This window comes from Phascolarctos cinereus, unplaced genomic scaffold (genome assembly GCF_003287225.1).
Source record: "Phascolarctos cinereus isolate Bilbo 61053 unplaced genomic scaffold, phaCin_HiC Scaffold_3;HRSCAF=262, whole genome shotgun sequence".
In the NCBI taxonomy this organism is placed as follows: domain Eukaryota; kingdom Metazoa; phylum Chordata; class Mammalia; order Diprotodontia; family Phascolarctidae; genus Phascolarctos; species Phascolarctos cinereus.
Genome location: NW_027555736.1, coordinates 182911346 through 182926910, shown reverse-complemented (window position 1 = coordinate 182926910; position 15565 = coordinate 182911346). Strand labels below are relative to the sequence as shown.

Genomic DNA, 15565 nt, shown 5'->3' with positions numbered 1-15565 from the left:
CTAAGGTGGAAATATGTTTTGCGTGACTTCATACATATAGTCAGTATCTTATTTCTTGCAGGAAGGAAGAGAATTTGGAACAAAAAACATTTTTTTAAAATATAACTGGAATATTCAGAATAAGAAAAAATAAAGAACCTTTAGTCTAGCCTGGGGCAGAGAATGGCATAGTGGATAGAAGGCTGGGCCTGAATCCAAGAAGACTTGAGTTCAAGTCCAGTCTCAGGTACTTACTAGCTGTGTGACCATGGGCGGGTCACTTACCCTCCGTTTGCCTCTGTCTCCTCAAATGTAAAATGGGGATAATAATAGCTTCTACCTTGTAGAGTTGTTGTGAATCAGATGAGATAATATTTGTAAAAAGCTCTTAGCCCAGGACCTGACACATAGCAGATATTACATAAATGCTTAACTCCTTTCCCTTTCTTGTTATGATGTCCTACCCTTATTTGACTTTATTCTCCTCCAACATTAGTTCCTCAAAGGAGTGACTGATCACTTGTACCAAAGGTTGTCATCATTTCTACCTGTATATTCAATTTCTTGTTCACCAGGATCAGATCCACATTAATTATTCCCATTATTATTTCCTCTACCTTTTAAAGCATGAACTTACCATTAAAGCAATCCAAGAATTTAGCAGCTTCTCTTTTTTTGGCCAAAAGAGACCTTCAATAAATATTATTACTGATTCATTATTATTATCATTGTTGTTGTTGTTATTGTTATTATTATTATTATCTGATTACCACCATATTAGACTTCTGGGCCAGATTTCCTGAATTACTCATTAATTTCCTCCTCATGACCAAATGGCCTATAGTATAGCATTCATGATGCTGTAACTTTTGTTTTTCTATTCAGTGTTCCTCACCCAAATGCACTCCAGCCTATTGGCCTTATTGGGCTCCTTAACATAAACGTATCTTCCTACCATGCAATGATATTTCACTGTCCCCTTTATCTATTGTGATTTTCTTGAATAAAATATACTGTTCCATAACCATATTATGTTAGGTTACATTAGGCTCCCTAGCCCTGTCTATTTACTATCCATACTCTGTACATTTGAGGTCACAGATCATAATGTCACCTCTCTTATTGGATATCATCTCCCTTAAATTACTGGTCCTTTCATCTTCTGTTGTTCTTCTTCTATTGTACCTCTTACTCTTTAAATGACCAAATTAGGCATACCTATTTGAATAGCTTTTCACCTTCCTTTCCTTTTTCAGTTTGACATCCTCTTAATCAGATTTGCTAGACTCCAGCAAAATATGTTTTTACTGGCTATTGGAAGGTACACTATATACTTGGCCAAGAGCCCTTCATTCCTATATTTTAAATCTTGATCCAGAAATCTAAATCTCCTTCCCAGACACCACCTTCTTAGCTAGCTTTTCACTTCCAAAATCTGTCATCCTCTTCTGAATACCCTTCCTTCAATCAGCAGTGGTGATGAAAAACCAGGATATTGCACCAAGCTTTTCAGTTTCTTGCCCAGAATTCCATAATCCCTAGCAAATATTTCTAGGTTCTTTATGGTATTATCATTAGCCCCACATGAATCACCACAAGTCAGGTTTGATAAGTCTCAAGACACTATTATATCTTGGACATAATGCCCCAGGAAAACTATTTTGGTAACAAATTGGGGACTACACAATTAGAGATATGTGCTATTTGGAGATGTATCATTAAAAGTAATAAAATATTTCAATTTTAGAATTGATGGGAAAAGAGGAACAGAAGGGAAATGTTTTAGCCCTAAAAAGGTGAATTATAAATAGATATGGGAAGACAAAGATGCACTAGGAATTCTGGTCCTGGAAACAAATTTAACTTGAGGTAGAGGAGTAGTGAGCTCTAAGGTATGACTGCTACTATGTGTGGTTGAAGTAAACCAGAAACAGAGGAGAGGTAGAAGAGGAGGTGAAGAAACTAGGAGAGTGGGGTTAAAAAACAGCTAGGACTTGGGGTGGAGAAGTAGACTATGAGCCCACTACTGAGCTTACTAGGGAAGAGGAAGAGTAAACTGGAAGTCACAGAGATGACAGCACCATGAATATGATCAGAATGGAGGGGATATTGAAGAGGGAGCAATGGTAAGTGGGTGAAGGTGCCAGAAGGAGGTTCTAAAGTGGCACCAGGGAGTGCTTCTCCTTCTGATTTTCCCTGCATATCAAAAGAGAGAGAGCAGGCAACTTTGGGCAAAATGTTATTTTGGGTTCATTATGAATATATGTTATCTAATCTCAGCTGGGCTCTCAAAATACAACAAGGTACTTCTACTCTTTCCTAACAGATTCCCTTTCCCCAGTCACCACAGTGGGTATTCCAATATCTCTCTTCTCTCCTGGACTATGACAGGAACCCTGAACTCTGCATTTGAACCCAACCCCTGGAACTGCCCCAGGCTTTGAGGATAAGTACAGAAAGACAGACAGACAGACAGATAGATAGATACTAGTTTTTATACATACATGGTATCTATCTATAGATATAGATGGACAGCATGTATCTATATATGTATATGTGTATCTATATGTGTGTATATGTACACATATGTGTATATGTCTATGTATATATGTATATATACATATGTGTGTATTATGTGTATTTACACATATGTGTATTGTATATTTACATGGTATTTCATATTATCTTGCCCTGTACGAGGTCTCCCTCTCACTTCTGTTGCCATCTCTAAATAACACCTCCTATCTAACCATCATCCTGGCCTTCTCTACATAGGACTCATGGGCTCTGCTCCTGAAACTACCCTGAGTTCTGACAGGCGACCTCTTGCCTTATCTCATTTGGAACCCGGTCTTTACCTCACTTCCCAGCTCCCAGATCCAAACCACATCACTCTTAGCAACATCCTCTTCTCTTGTTCCAGTTCCTTTGTATTTATTGTCTCTCCATGATAGAATGTAAGCTCCCTTGAGGGCAAGCCTGGGATGGGCTAGTAAATGTTTAACAACCTGGCTCTCTGAAAAAAAAAATATTATGAACCAACACATTTTCAAGTTTAATCTGGACTGCCGACATTTTCTCCATCACTTTCCTTAGTCTAGACAATCAACAAAATAATACGTCAAACCCCAATTTATTGCTTTGCTGATTTTCCAGGTTACACTGAAAAGACAGCAATCGATTCTTGAGAACCAGTTTGAGCTGGCTCCAGCATACTCCTTGCAAGCTCTATCTTGCTTCCTTATATTTGTATCTTAGCACAATGCTTGGCACATGGCCCTCAGTAATTGCTTTATCTAGCTACCCAGCTGTCTAGAGCACATTTTTCTTTTAAATTACCTTGCACTCCTTGGACAGTTTTCATGTTGTTATTCAGTTGTTTCAGCTGTGTCTGACTCTCCATGAATCCATTTGGGGTTTCCTTGGCAAAGATACTAGAGTGGTTTGCCATTTCCTTCTCTAACTCATTTTACAGATGAGGAAATTGAGGCAAACAGGGTTAAGTGACTTGTCCAGGGTCACACAGCAAGTGTCTGAGGTCATATTTGAACTCAGGTCTTTCTGACACCAGGCCCAGCATTCTATTCACTGGGCCACCTAATCGCACGTAGTTATTTAACATGGGCTTTGTCTTTAGAGAATGATTTATAAAGTAAAGTAGAGATCAGTAAGGGCGTAAAGAATTCTGGGATGTACTAGTGATATTCAATTTAGTAGGTCTAAATACCAGTGGTTTGGTAGTTGTTAGAAGTGACCTTGACCACGAGGCTCTCTCTGGAAGCTGGTGCAGAGGATAGCCTGATGGCCTTGCTCTTGTCACCTTGGTCCTAGTGCTTGCATTTGTTACCTGTGTAACCTCAGGCAGGAGACTTCACTATACTAGGCCTCAGTTTCTTGGCCTTTAAAATGAAAGAGTCAGATGAAATAACCTCTCACATCACTTCAAACCCCAATTCTATGGAACTATAAAATAGAATATAGCTTCTGGCAGTTGAGAACTGGCTTTTCCTTAAGTGAGTCTTATTCTTGAAATAAGGAGAAAGTAAAAGAGAGGTATCAGAAAAGGTCCTTTGACCCATTAGACTAGGGGTGGGGAACTTATGTCCTTGAGGCCACAAGTGGCCCTCTAGGTCCTCAAGAGTGGCCCTTTGACTGAGTCCAAGTTTCACAGAACAAATCCTTTTATTAAGGGGATTTGTTCTGTGAAATTTGGATCCAGTGAAAAGGCTACACTTGAGGACCTAGAGGTGCATGTGGCCTCGAGAACTCGGGTTCTCCACCCCTGCTCTAGACCCTTCCAGGAAGACAGAGTATTGCTAGTTTGTGTTTGGTATATAAGGAGAGAATGGCATTGATCACACTTTGTCAATTAAAAATTCTTTCCATGGAACTCATTAAGTCCTTTTTACTTGCCATTAGTCAGAAGAAGTTCAAAAAAGCCTTGTGTAGGACCATATTTGACATGTAATGACCCAATTGTTCCTGGAACTGAGAAAGATTCCCTGGGTGTTTAAGCCTGCCCCACCTCAGGCAAGAATTGTGTACATAGTAGCTGTGTTCTTTTTTGTCCACACAAGATAGCTAGCAAAGGAAAGAGTACTAGGACTTGTCAGCAATTTCCTGGAATGGCCAAATGCTTTGAAAATTTTAAAGAAACAAACAGCTATCAATCTCTTCCATCCCCAGAAACATTCCAGATTTAGAGGGAGAACTTTAAGAGCCAAAGAAATAAGTAAACAACTCCAGAGCAGGTGTGACCTAGAGTATTCCAGGTTTTTCTTCCCAGAACATCCACTCTTTCTTAACATAGGTACATTGTCAATCTTAGAATCAATGGCCCCTGGCCAACATTCTTGTCATACAATCTCTGATGAGCCAGGAGGAAATGTCTGAATCTCTGCTCAATGGAACAACATGAAAAGTCAAAGCCATAACATGTTTTTTTAATTAATTTATTTTGATTTATCAACAACCACTTCCATAAGCTTTTGAGTTTTACATTTTTCTCCCCCCTCCTTCCCCACCTCCCTTCCCAAGACGGCACACAATCTGATCTGATATAGTCTATATATATATATATATATATATATATATATATATATATTATATATATATATATATATATATATAATATATATATATATATATATTCCTGTTAAACATATTTTCACATTAGTGATGTTGTAAGTAGGAATTAGAACCAATAGGAGGAACCACCAGAAAGAGGAAACAAAACACAAAAGAAGAAAAAAATAGCAAATAGTATGCTTCAATCTGCATTCAAACTCCAGAGTTCTTCCTTTGGATGTGGATAGCATTTTCCATCATGAGGTCTTTGGAGATGTCTTAGATCCTTACATTGCTGAGAAGGGCTAAGTCTATCAATATTAGTCATCACACAATGTGGCTGTTACTGTGTACAATGTTCTCCTGGTTCTGCTCCCTTTACTCAGCATCAGACCATACATATCTTTCCAGGTTTTTCTGAAGTCTGCCTGCTCTTCATTTCTTATAGCACAATAGTATTCCATGACATTCATATACTACAACTTGTTCAGCCATTCCAAAGCCATAACATGTTAATGAGTATACTGATGCCTTGTTTTCCTATTTTTAAGATATCAGTATCATTCAGACCTATATGCCCCTTTTTTTCTTTTAAAGGAACAGGTGTGATCTGACCCTAAATAAAGTATTTCCTTTACAAGCTCATCTGTTTTGCCTAACAAACCCTTCTCAGTTCACATAGGACACAAATCTATACAACCAATGTGTAAAGATCTCTTCCCCTCACCCTTCCCACCACCATTAGTAAGGTTTCTATCATTCATGTTCATGATAATAACTGACAGTTTTAAAGCCCTTGGAGATTTGTGAAATTCTTTCCACGCATTTTTTCCTCTAGAGTACCACAAGAATCCTGAGAGGTAAGAGCTATAGATATTATCCCTATTTTACAGATGAAGAAACTAAAGCTAAGAGAGGTTAGGTGACATGCCGAAGGTATATCTAGTGATCCAATAAACTAGTACATCTAGTAATGTGATGCAGTAGTATTGAAACCCAAGTTCTCCTGACTAGAACGTAGAAGTCTAGAAGCCTACATTAGCTTGTTCCATTCTGAGTCATGGTACCCTGTGCTATTACTGGCTTCTTGGATCTCAATGCTATTCATTAATTCTCAATTTTCATTCCCTGTATTCACATTCTCATTGATTTCGCACAGCAATTATTCTAGCCCTTATTTTTCCTTAAACCTTTAATTTTCTCTGTTCTCTCTGTCTGTCTCTCTCTTTCTCCCTCTCTTGCTTCTCTTTTTTCTCCTTTTTCTCTCTCTCATACACAAACATGCTTTATAATAAACAAATAAAAATATATCTATATGCAAAGAACAAAAAAAGATTTTTGTGAAAAATGAAACCATGAACTTTAATACAGTAGTCTCTTTTATGGATATTATATTTAACAAGGTAATAACAAAATTGTCCTGTTTGTGTCCCCTTCTAATCTTTCTGCTTTCTTCTGTGTATTTTAAATATTTTGTTTTTGGGGGTTTTTTTGGTTGTATCAATAATTCATTTTTCAATGAAAGTTAAATGTATGTTTCAGGCATGCTATCAACTAAGAAATTGATGGCAAGTTCAAGTATGGTGCTGTATACAATAGTACAAAATGTTAATGTCTGTTCTGCTCCAGCAAACAGCCAAGTTCAACAAGATACCAATAAAATCAAACAGTTCTCAAAAAGCTACACATCACTTTAACATTAAAGTCTTCTGTTGTATTTATCTATGAAGCTTTATTAGTCTAAAAAAAGACAAATAATAGCATCTTTGTTTTGGGGCAGTTTTTATAACAGCAGTGCTGTGGATCAGAAAAGTGAAGGTCCTCACTAACATGATGGAAAATGGCTTCAGTCATGACACGGTACCAGGAACGGCGGCCTCTCAGACACCAAGAACTCTCATGTGTGGCTGAATGTCACAGTAAAAGCACATTCTAGTCTACAACAGTGAATCAATAACTGAAGCAAATCTCTTCAAAATGCTCTATTTCAGAAACATGAACAAAAATATGTCCAACTTTTTACAGCAGAAACTCTGAGTGCTACATATTCAGAGCCAATAATGAGAGTGTGCCACGATGTGTAGATCCCAGGTAAAGAATGTCTAGGAAAAATGAAAATTCACTAGTTACTGACTCCCTCTATTCAGTCCCACCCTTCTTCTTCTTTTTCTTCTTTAAACAGCAACAAAAAGAAGCATCAGTTTGTCAATCAGAGGAGTGTAGATTTCTCATCTTGATCTTGGGTTGTCTTTAAATCCAACTTGGCTTTTTATTTTCTGTATCTTTCACTACCCATAAACTTACCTTCCCCCCAGTAGAAGCTGTTTTCTAATTAAAAAAAAAAAGGTATAACTAAGTAAAAGAATCCAACACAGCATATATTTCTCATCTATGTCTCATGTACCTCTAGTAGATCACCTCTCTGCCAACATGCAGGAGGCACGGTCTATCATTGGTTCTTTAAAGTTGTCATTCTTTACTTTGTTGATCAGGAGTACCAACTTCTCTCAAAGTTGTTTTCCTTTGCATTATTATGGCCATCATATAAATTTTTCTACTGGTTTTGTCTATTACACTATGAATCTGTTCATACAAATCTCAAATTTCTCTGAATTCTTCATTTTTGTCTTTTGTAATTACACCTTTAACCCACAATTTGTTCAACCATTCACTGACTGATGCACATTCCCCTTTATTTCTAGTTCTTGTCTACAACAAAACTTCTGCCATAAATATTTTCATACATATTGGTTCTTTCCCTTTCTTTTTAACTTCTTTATGGTATATACCTATTAATTTTAAATACCTTTTTAGTGGGTTTACTAGACTTGAAGACCAATGATAAATTACCTAGATTTCAACAAAGTAGATGACAAAGGCTTATATACAATCTTTGTATATAAGATGCAGTGAAATGACCTAGGCAGCACTATAATTAATTGGATTCAAAATTAGTTGAATGATCAAACTCAAAAGTAGTTATTGATGGCTTGATGTTAACTGATAGAGAGGTGCCACAGGGATCTGTCCTTGGGTCTATTCTCTCTAACAATTCTACCATTGATTGGTATGTAGGCATACATGGCATTTTTGTACCTGACACAAAGCCTGGAGCAACAACTAATATGTTGTATGGCAGAGTCATGATCTAAAAAGATCTTGGCAAACTACTTTCTCAGAAGATATAAATTAAGTCATCTTTTTAAATAATTGATTTTGAATTATTAACAATCACTTGCATAAGCTTTTGAGTTTTACATTTTTCTCCACCTCCCTTACCAAGACGATGCACAATCTGATACAGGCTATACATATACATTCATATTAAACATATTTTCACATTAGTGATGTTGTAAATAAGAATTAGAAGTAATAGGAGGAACCACCAGAAAGAGGAAACAAAACACAACAGAAGAAAAAATTAGCAAATAGTATGCTTTCATCTGCATTTAAACCCTATAGTTCTTTCTTTGGATGTGGATAGCATTTTCCATCATGAGGTCTTTGGAGATGTCTTAGATCTTGCATTGCTGGAAAGGATTAAGTCTATCAAAGTTAGTCATCACACAACATGGCTGTTACTGTGTACAATGTTCTCCTGGTTCTGCTCAGTTCACTCAGCATCAGACCATACAAGTTAAAATAAGTCATCTTATACATGGGTAGAAAAACATTCCTAAGTACAAGATGGGAGTCATGTGTCATGTTAGCAATAGTTTCTATGAGGAAAATCTAGGTGTTTTAGTAGACCAAGATCTTAATAAAAACTAGCAACGTTAGCCAATGTAAACTTGATCTATCTTAAGAGAAGCATAGTAGCAAGAACACAAGAGGTGAAAGGACCACTACATGATGTCCTGATCAGACAAGAATTTGGAGGACTGTAGTTAGTTCTGGAAGAATATTGACAAGTTAGAGCATGTCTAGACAAGAGTAGCCAGGAGAGTAAGACTGTAGAATGTAAGTCCCTTGAGGGAAAGAGGAATCTTTCATTTTGTCCTCGTACCTCACTTCTGCTCTTGACTTCTTACTTTGAGAGTAACAGTTATTGGTAAATGTCACTGAACTCACTTCGTATTTTATCCGACTCCTTGTTATCTTGTCCTTCTATTTAAATTGACCATATCTGCTTTGAATTGGTGGTTTGGTATACTCTGAACAGATACATCAATGGAGGCAAAAAGAGTGATTTGTAGGAAACTGTCCTGTATCAACCACAAGCCTGAGGCTCTAGGTCACAGGTTTTTGTCTTTTGCTGAGTTTTAAGAGCAGGCAGATTACAGGAAAAAGCAAATCAATGAATGACTAGATTGATTCAAAGTCCTCGAAAGTATACCAAACTGGTCCTGGACAAAATTGCGCAATAGAATTTTAGTGTTCAGCTCAGCCTTATTCTATTATTATCACCTCTTTAAATCCCCTTAACTCCTCCCCACTCAGGCAACCAGTGTCCTTCTGTTGCCCTCAAGGTGACCATTCATCATCTCCTTCCCCTACCCAAACATTTTGATGAATCTCATTCTTATAAAGTCTATTTGTCAGTTAACCTTTACCAAAGAATGGAGGAGAATTTTGGACTAAATGATTTCTAAGATCCTTTCCAGCTGGAAATCTAAAATTTTATTTATGCCTTCAGGGCCCTGCTCACCATTAGCCAATCTGATAAACTAATCCATGTTAAGATATTAGTGGTTGATAACAAGTGTCTTTCGCCTCCTAGAAAACAAATTATTTTTATAAATATTTTACAGATGTGTCTTTTATAGTTGTCTTTTCTCAGCCTTCAACCCCAGTAAAATCATCTCTTGAACAAAGAAGCATAGTTAAGCAAAACAAACCAATATATTGCCTATGTCTGATAATTTTTGAATGAATGAGTAAATGAGTGAATGACTGATGACTGAATGATCAAGTGAATGGGTGAATGAATAAGTGAGTGGGTGAATGAATGAGTAAATGGATGAATGAATAAATGTAAAAGTATTTATTAAGTGTTTACTATGTACCAGGTATTGTGCTAAGTTCTAGGGATGAAAATGTAAGCTAAAAAGAGAGCCCTTGCTCTCAGCAAGCTTATATCCTAATAAGAAGATAACACACAAAATGGAGCTAGAAAGGGAATACTAGAAGTGGTATGGCCTGGGAAGGTTCTAAACCAGATAAGGTGAAATCTCACCTACCAGATAAGGTAAAATCTCTCTGACACTCAGGGTCAGAGTCTGGGTGGTCATTACCTAGGATACTAGATTTAAAATCAGGAGACCTGAGTTTTAACCATGTCACAGACACAGCTGTGTGACCCTAGGCAAGTCACGTAAATTCTCTGGGCTTCAGTTTCCTCTCTTGTAAAATTAAGCATTTGGATTTGATGGCTTCTAAAGTCTCTCCTTACTCTAAATCTATGACCCTATGAAACCATAACCACTTTTCTGCTGAAAAGAGGGAGGCAAGTTTCAGCATCAATCTTCTGGAATCAAAAGTGGTTTCTTTTTTTTTTTGTATTATGAAATAGTTTTTTATTTCAAAGTTTATTCATACCAGAAAAACAAATATCCAAATTAAAGTTGATTTTTTTTAATTTGGCATTTCATTGAGCAAAAAGCTTGATTACAAAGTGAAACCGTGAAAGATATAATGGAGGTCTTATACACTTTGGACACACATATAGGATAGACCTTTTCTGATTCAGTTTGGTCCTCACTTTTCATCTTAAAAGTAGACTAATAAATTTTATGCCTAGGAAATATCTGGCAACAGAGCAACATATTCTTATGTTAATTATTTTAAAACATTGTTTGAGTGATCTTAATTAAGAATCAAGAGGCTAATATTCATTAATGAAATCAATGAACAACCATTAAGTGTCTACTGTGTGCCAGGCATCCTATAATTTCTTTTTTCTTCAGATTAGTTTTTCCAGTTCACTTGCGGCGACATGTTTTTTGCTAGGTGGAATTACAGTAATTTTGATAAAAATTCTAGTCAGTGCTTATGACAGTCTTATGTACAAGTAGGGGAAAAAAATCCCAAGAGATTTTTATTTAGAATATTCAGAAGAGCCTCTGCAAGTAATGAAAACTGCATGTCAGCAGTGATAATACATACTTTCTCTCACCTTTAAGGTTTAGGTATTTAGCACTTAAGACAAATAATATTCCCTCATGGCAGAAGAGGAAAAGAGCATAAGACTTGGAATCAGAAGACCAGCATTCAAACTTTGGCAAACTACTTTGCTAGTCTGAGCCTCAGCTTCCTCATCTAGAAAATGGGGATATAATACTACCTATATTACCTATGTATCCCACATAGTTGTGGAGAAAGTGCTTTAGAATAAATTCCTTATAGAAATGGGAATTGTCATTATTACTGCTTGTGCTATTTACCATACAGGGTTGCTGTCAGGAAAGCATTTTGTAAGCTGTAAAGCACTATTTATTTACATGTGAGCTATAATTAAAATAACAATTATTATTGTGATCTAGGGTTCTTTTCATACACAGTCAGCTTTCTTGGTTAATATGAATGTTTTTTTTAAAGTTTTTTTCTCAATTACACATAAAAAATAATTTTAGCATTCATTTCCTTAAAATTTTGAGTTCCAAATTATCTTCCTTCCCTCCCCCCTTCCTCCCGAAGGCAAGTATTTTGATATAGATTATTCATGTACAGTTATGTGAAACATTTCCGTATTAGTCATGTTGAAAAAAAACATAGGAAAAAAAGGAAAGAAAAAAAAAAGTGTGCTTCAATGTGCATCCAGACTCCATCAGTTCTTTCTCTGGAGGTAGATAGTATTTTTCATCATGGGTCCTTTGGAATTGTCTTGGATCATCATATTGCTGAGAATAGCCAAGTCATTCACAGTTGATCATTGTACAATATTGTTGTTACTGTGTACAGTTTTCTCCTGGTTCTGCTCACTTCACTTTGCATCAGTTCATGTAAGTCTTTCTGGATTTTTCTGAAAGATTCCTGCTCATCATTCCTTATAGCACAATAGTATTCCATCACAATCATATACCACAACTTGTTCAGCCTTCCCCAATTGATGGGCATCCCCTCAATTTCTTATTCTTTGCCACTACAAAAAGAGCTGCTATAAATTGAATGTTTTACCTTAAAAGGAATCTTAACACATAAAATGCATTATGAACTTCTACCTATTAAAAATTTGAGACAAATAGAAAAACAGTCTTTTCCTAACTACAAGATACCTCTCTAAATGCTTTTAAAATTGCATTTGACCTCTCTTTCTGAAGAAAGTTAAGTCATTAAAAGTATATCCCTTCAGTTTTGTTAATACTGGGAAAATAGTTTTTAAAGGAAATGAAGAACTAAAATATGACAATATTTCAAAAAAGATGCCAATAAAATGGCAGTGGCTCAAAGATTGAAGCCAATCTCCATATCACAAGTTAGTTATAATACATGTAATGGTTTTCTGGTAAATAAGGAGCATATACTATTATGAACAGGAATAAAATACTGCTTAATATTGATGGCTATGCTAATTATATATATGCATATAATAATCTTACAGTCTCCCATTCAGAACTACTTACTACTGACTGAATTTCAGTGCCGATTTTTTTTTAGAATTTTTAGTTTAATTTCTGTACAAAAAAAAATTAAACCTTAACCATTGTAAACAAACGTATTTACACCAATGTGCATCCTAGAATTCTGATGAAAGCAAAGATACATGAGAATGTTCATCTGGACATCCATCATCTTCTGTAGGATCAGGTTGCAAGGAAAGAGATTTTCTTTTAGGTTTTCCTAGGCCACTATTTCCTACCTCTGCTTCATCAGGAATTTGATTCTCTTTTTCTGAGTGTTTAGATGACATCCCAAAGAATTCTCCAATTCCTTTTTGCCACGTGGGTGTTGGCCGTACATATACTGGGTTACCACCTGCATACTTACTTTGAACTTTGCCGTAGGAGCCTGGCATGCAGTCGGCCTTAGTCTGCAACATGACCAAAGCGGGAGTGAATGAGGAAACAACAGGGACAGGGACAAGGCCAGTGGACAGAGGTCGGATCCTCCCAAGAGTCACACAGTTGGAAAAGCCCAAAAGTGGTTTCAACACTGATCAGAGTTCTGATGTCTTCCAGGCTTGTCATAGATAACACATTTCCATTTTATTAGGTTGCAAAAGGAAGGCCAATGATGGTCTTTCCTGATCATGTGCCAGGCTAATGGAAGAAATATTCAGCAAAAAAGTGGGGCAAGGGAATGTCTAGCTTCATTAATTCCTTCAAAATATATTTAAGTGCCTACTATGCAGGAATGTATTAGAGTCAGCTCAAAGAACCTGAGTTCGAATCCAACCTCAGATACTTACCAGCTGTGTGACCCTGGATAAATCACTTAACCCTGTTTGTCTCAGTTTCCTCCTCTTTAAAATGAGCTGAAGAAGAAGACAGCAAACCAATCCAGTATCTTTGCCAAGAAAACCCCTAATGGGGTCACAAAGAGTTGGACGTGACTGAAATGACTCCACAGAAAGGCCTCTTACTCTGCCAGTATATGACTTTGGCCATGTGTCTTTAGAAAGATTCAAATACGAAGACTATATCATATGCTAGTAAACCAGTAACAGTTATTTAGACTCCAATTTGCGTATCTATAAATAGGAATATCATAAGACCTCCTGATCAGATACCATCAGAAATTAAATAAAGGGATCAACTAAAACCACTGAATGCAAACTCTTTACTTTATAGAAGAGCGAAGATGAAATATAGAGAAGCGAGATGACTTGCTAAGGGTCACACAACTATTTAGTGGCAGAGCTGGGTGAAAAGTTAGGTTTCTTGACCCCTGACCCCATGCTGCACAGTGACACTCTTTCCATTGTAGGCTCCATAAATGTCTTGGCATTCATGCATAGACATAATTATATTGTATGCATCTATCATGCATGTGGCTTTCCTTCATATTTCTTACATGCTTTTATTTAAAAATAATAAAAACAAAGCTTACATACAAATTGCCTGAGCTGTTGTTAAGTTCTGTGGTGACTAAATGTAGAGGTCTCCCATAGTCTGTAACTGCAGGTGTGCCAGACTTACTTGTAAGAATTATTCAGATTCCATGACCCTCCTTGTCTGTCATTTCTTGATATTTCTTTACAAAAAGTCTCCAAGCAGCTCAGTTTGACTGAAAGGAATAAAAGAGGTTTTGTGCAGACTCTCTCTGTAAAAATGCTGTGAAAGCCCCCAAACTGTAGAGCTAATCTATCTAGTATGTTTGGAAAAGTTCTCAGTTTCCTTCCCTTGATCACAGCAAAGAGGTGTTTGATCCAACTCACCTCATCTTTCTTGCCTTTCTGACCAGTTGTGCAAACATGCTTCTTAGGATTTTAAGCCACTGGCATGGGTAAAACTAGATCAAGATTTGGAATGTCATTATCTGCTCATTCATTGAACCTTGATGGATTGAGCTGAGTAGAGGTGAAGGGCAGCTCCTCTGTTAAATTTCTATAACTTTTCATAGTCACAGGACTGAACCTCATCAAGCCTCCTTTTCTTAGACGTGCAGAGACTCACAAAGGCCAAATGATGAAAAGACCAGTGGACTTAAGAATCAGAAGACCTGGGTTTGGTGACTGTACAACCTTAAGCAAGTCACTTATTCTGTCCGAGTCTTAGTTCCCTCAACTGTAAAATTGGAATGAATATATCTATTATAGTTCACAGGGTTTGGGGGAGAGTCAAATGAAATAATGCAACATATTTTTATAGCTGTGAAGTTCAGTTGAATTAGAATTTTTTATTATTAGAATTGATGAGAATGGCCTTAAAGATCATCTGGTCCAATACCCTCCTTTAAGAACTTCGTCACAGTCTGTCTTCTTTTAAAGTTAAGTTTCAATATTGGTTCCAGAAAACAGATGATGAAACATAGCTCCTTCTTCTCAGCAAAGAAGGAGGAGGGTTATGGATGTTGAACGTGGGTTCTATGGACAGATGTATTGTCCATTTTTGTGGGACTACTTTTCTTAATTAAAAGAAGAGCTCCTGGGGAAAGAGAGATGGTATGATAGGAAATTATTGTAAAGTGAAAAACAAAAAGACAACATGTGATCATAGATTTAAAATTAGAAAGGACATTAGAGGCCTCCTATCCATCTTGCAGATGAGGAAACTGAGGCCCTAAGAGATTGAGACATTTGCCCTGAATTTCAGAACTGTTAAGGGGCAGAACTAGGATTTGGACCCATATTCTCTGACTTCAAATCCAAGCCCTCTTTACTTTAGTTTCAAATAGAACTTAATTTAAGGTATCCTGAAGTCTGGGGGTTTTAATCATTCCAAGCTCTTTTCCCCTGAAACAGTCTGTGTCAGAGGTTAGATTGCAAAAAAATAAAAATGCAGGAGACCTATTACTAAGGAGACTGATTGTATGGAGGTAAAGTTTTTGATCAAAAGGGAATGGGAAGAATTTCTCCAAAAGGTAAGGCTTCTTGCTAATTGGAAAATGCCAATCACAAGAAAGTAAAACTAACAAATGT

At 36.7% G+C, this 15565-nt stretch overlaps 1 pseudogene; it reads right to left on the bottom strand.

The window, feature by feature from the left end:
* Nucleotides 1-12721: 12721 nt before the first annotated feature.
* On the bottom strand, nt 12722-13024 carry LOC110209327 (PCNA-associated factor pseudogene; annotated as a pseudogene).
* Between the last annotated feature and the right edge of the window lie 2541 nt (nt 13025-15565).